Consider the following 3968-nt stretch of genomic DNA (forward strand, 5'->3'; position numbering starts at 1 on the left):
GATCTTTTTATATTTTTTAGTTTTGATACAGGGCCCATGCCAAATTGTTTAGGGCCTTATAAAGTTGCTAAGGCTGGCCTTGAACTTGTGATCCTCCTGCCTCAGCCTCTCTAGTTGCCAGGATTACAGGTGTGTGCCACTGTGCCAGGCTCTCAGTCCTTTTCTATCTATAAAACTAAACTTCTCTACTCAGCTCATTGGAACACTTAATCTATTTTATGAAGTGTTGCCCAATTCTATAATAAAAAATAAATCCAATTAAAGTCTTTTGACAATGTGGTACCCAGAATAGGCAAATTCATAGAGATAGAAAGTAGAGTAAGAGGACTCTACTCATGGACTGGGGGAAGGGGAATGAGAGTTATTATTTAATGATTATGGAGTCTTCATTTGAAAACCATGAAAAAGTTTGGAAATGGATAGTGGTGAAAGTTGCAAAACATTGTGAATACACTTAATGACACTGAATCATACATCTAAAAGTGTTTAAAATGGTGAAATTTTATTTGTATTTTTTGGTAGCAGAGATTGAACCCAGGGACATTTAATCACAGAACCACATCTCCAGCCCTTTTTATTTTTTATTATGAGACAAGTTGCTTAGGGCCTTGCTAAATTGCTGAGACTGGCTTTGAACTTGTGATCCTCCTTTCTCAGCTGCCTGAGCTGTGGGATTACAGGCGTGCACCACCACACCTGGCAAAACAGTAGATTTTTTTATTATGCATATTTTACCATGCACACACAAAAAACATCCAGGTCACCTTTCTTTGCCTAGAAAACATGCAGAGATTTGATAGCTGGACCTCAGCTCAAAAGCCCTTTCTGTCAGCCCCCTTTACTTATTTTATTTATTTACTTATTTTGTGACAGGACTTTACTAAATCACTGAGGCTGACCTCACACAAGATCCTCCTGTGTCAGCCTCATCAGTGGATGGGATTACAAATGTGTACCACTGTGCACAGCATCCCAAAGGTATGATATCTGAAGGTGCCAAAGAAACTGTGGTTAGTTCCATCCAGTGGAAGCAGTGGCAGCAGCATTGCTTTCTCACTCCATGCTGCGAGATGAGCTGGTGCGAGAGAGACAGGAGAACCCTGCACACAGGAATTTCATACTGTTCCATCTACTCCATACTGCTTGGGGATGGACCTGGCCAGAGAGGCCTTTAGGGTTTATAGAATCTGTCTTCATGTGCAGATGAGAAAACAATGGAGGGAAGTAATCTGTCCAAAGTCACATACTCTCTTGACTCTGTGCAGTGCTTTCTGTCTTGGGCTGGGCTACTGAGAATGGACCACCTTGGGCAGGCAGGGTTTCTCCAGGAAACCCTGACTCTTGGGCTCTGAAGAGTCAATGACCTATGACTCTTGGGCTCTGAAGCCTCTTTAACTGGACTAGGGCGGGGGTCAGGTCACTGAAAGCTAGGATGGTCCCACACCCAAATGATGATGAAGACACCTCTAGCAAGGTGCTGCCTCACCTCCCCCAAGCATTTCCCTACCCACACCCCACCTCCCATCCTGCCCTTCCTCCCATCTGACACTGTCAGTTACTTCCATAGCCTGTGTCCCCAGGAGATCCTTCAGGGCACAGAATAACAAGATAACTGATGGGCCAGGACATGTGGTTCCCAGATTATTTTATCTGGTCAGTAAACTGTTACATGTAGGCCAAGCCTGACTCAGGCACTGGTGAACATTGATTTGGAGGGCAGGCATGCCAGGACCCAAGGTCAGGAGGGGCCCCCAGGACAAACATTTCCTCCTATCCCAGTTGCTCTTTCAGGCTGAAATCCCCTGACCGAGGGACAGTGAGAGATTTAACAGAATCCTACTTTCAACCCCAAAGTCAAACGGCCAGTTTCCTTTAGAGCAATTCTGATAGAAAAGGTCTGAGGGCCAGAGTTAAAACCTCTAGAGCAATTGTCACAAAGCAGTGCCCACCACAGTGCTCATTTTGTTAAATTAAAAACTCTTGTAGGCGTGGTGGTGCATGCCTGTAATCCCAGTGGCTTGGGGGGCTGAGATAGGAGTTCAAAGACAGCCTCAGCAACAGTAAAATGCTAAGCAACTCAGTGAGACCTTGTCTCTAAATAAAATACAAAATAGGGCTGGGGATGTGGCTCAGTGGTTGAGTGCCCCTGAATTCAATCCCCAGTACCACGCTGCCCCCCCCCCAAAAAAAAAAGAAAAAAAGAAAAAAAACAAAACCTCTGAGCTTCAAGGGTATTATCTCCACACTGTCTGGATTAGCACAGACAGCAGGGAGTCAGGAGGGAAAGACAGGAAACAGGACAGCAGATCCTTGTAAGGACCAAGGTCACTACAGGATGCCAGTTGGGTGAAAGCCTTCACTGTGCCTGGGGTTGGGCATCTGGGAGAACTTCCTGACAGAGGGAGACTGCTAATTTGCGATTTAGGCCATCTATGGGAGTTGGGCAGGCCCAAGGATGGAAGTAGATGAGGGTCATTTAGTCAAAAGAGATGACTCTGGCACTGTCTAGGGATCTCAGTGCCTTGAGGGTTTAGAGTGAGCTGGGATGGGAGAAGAGTTATGGAAGGGTGTGGTGCTGGTCCCTGGCAGGGTTGAAGAATGGGGGTAGAATATTCTGTCAGGGAACCTCAGAGGGGAATCCCACACAGGTAAGTTCAGGGCTCCTTGAGCTCCCGGGAAGTGAGGATATGAATCCTACCATCCTGGGAAGAGCCCATGGGCCTTGCTGGGTGGTTCTTTGCTTGCAGCCTGGCTGGTTGTTAAGAGATCTCCCTGATCTGGTGACTTTCTTCCTGATGGCCTGCTTCCTTGACATATACTTGATACCCACTCTCCTAGGACACTCCTTCTCTGCCTGTAGTCTCCACCACACAGCTCGGTGCAGCATGGGGACTCAGAAAGGGAGTAGGGTAAGAGTGCAGCTCCATCACAATTTAGAATCCTGGCAAACCAGAGCCAGAAGGGGCGATGGGATTATCTAACCCAAACTTAACCATTTTACCAATGAAGAACATAGAGAGGAGACTAAGGCTATTCAGCCAATTGGGAGCAGAGGTCAAATAGGAACCCTGACCTTCCAACCTCCAACCAAGAGTGTTGTTTCTCTACACAGGACTTTGCAAGAAAGAAATCAGCCTTTTGGCTAGAGCTGTGGGGATCACTTGATAAGTTGACTTGAGACACTGCATTGAAGTTAAATACAGTCACCTTAGGATATTCTCTGGAACCAGTCTATTGATAAGCCTCTACATGGTCATTGACAGTGTAGCCTTTTTTTTTTTTTTTTTAATAAATACTTAGTATTTTGGCCAAGCCAGAATATTCTCATATTAATTTGTTTAGCTTATCATTGTGATATAGGATGGATGAGACTGGGCACCCAAGGAATTTTCAGAAAACAGGTTTATTTAACCTAACAGAAGTACAAATATTAAAAATTCAGGTAAAGAATTTGTAGAAGTCATGAGTAATGCTGTGAACCCTCAGGAAACGGAGAAGCCCAGTTTGAGCACCAAAGAGCTGGGCCAGAAGGACAAAGTCCTGAGGAGTGGGTGGAAACAGGCCAGGTCGAAGCTGCAGACTCTGTTGTGATGGGGCATAATGTGGAGCTGGACTCTTGTCCTCTGCCTACCCCATGCTCCAGCCCTCTCCCTCTGATGGGCAGGCCTGGGAATGTCCTTCCTGTGGTCTTAATCACATGGCAACCTATAGGTTCCAGATAGCTCAGAGTCCACCTGGGCTAGATGTGCCCCTTCTCGTCCTTGGGTCCTTATCTGTAATGTGATGGAGTGGACTTGCCTGGAGAGATTGGTGGATGGGAGAGAAGGGACGAGCACATCCATTCATTGGGGTCACCACTGCAAACTGGGTAGTTTTTCTGAGAAGAGCTGAAAATAATCATCTTATCCTTTTCTCTACTTCTGAGACATTTTTTTGAAATAAGGCAAGAAGAAACGGCATGAGTTTCA

The sequence above is a fragment of the Marmota marmota genome, unplaced genomic scaffold, assembly GCF_001458135.2.
Source record: "Marmota marmota marmota unplaced genomic scaffold, marMar, whole genome shotgun sequence".
NCBI classification, from domain to species: domain Eukaryota; kingdom Metazoa; phylum Chordata; class Mammalia; order Rodentia; family Sciuridae; genus Marmota; species Marmota marmota.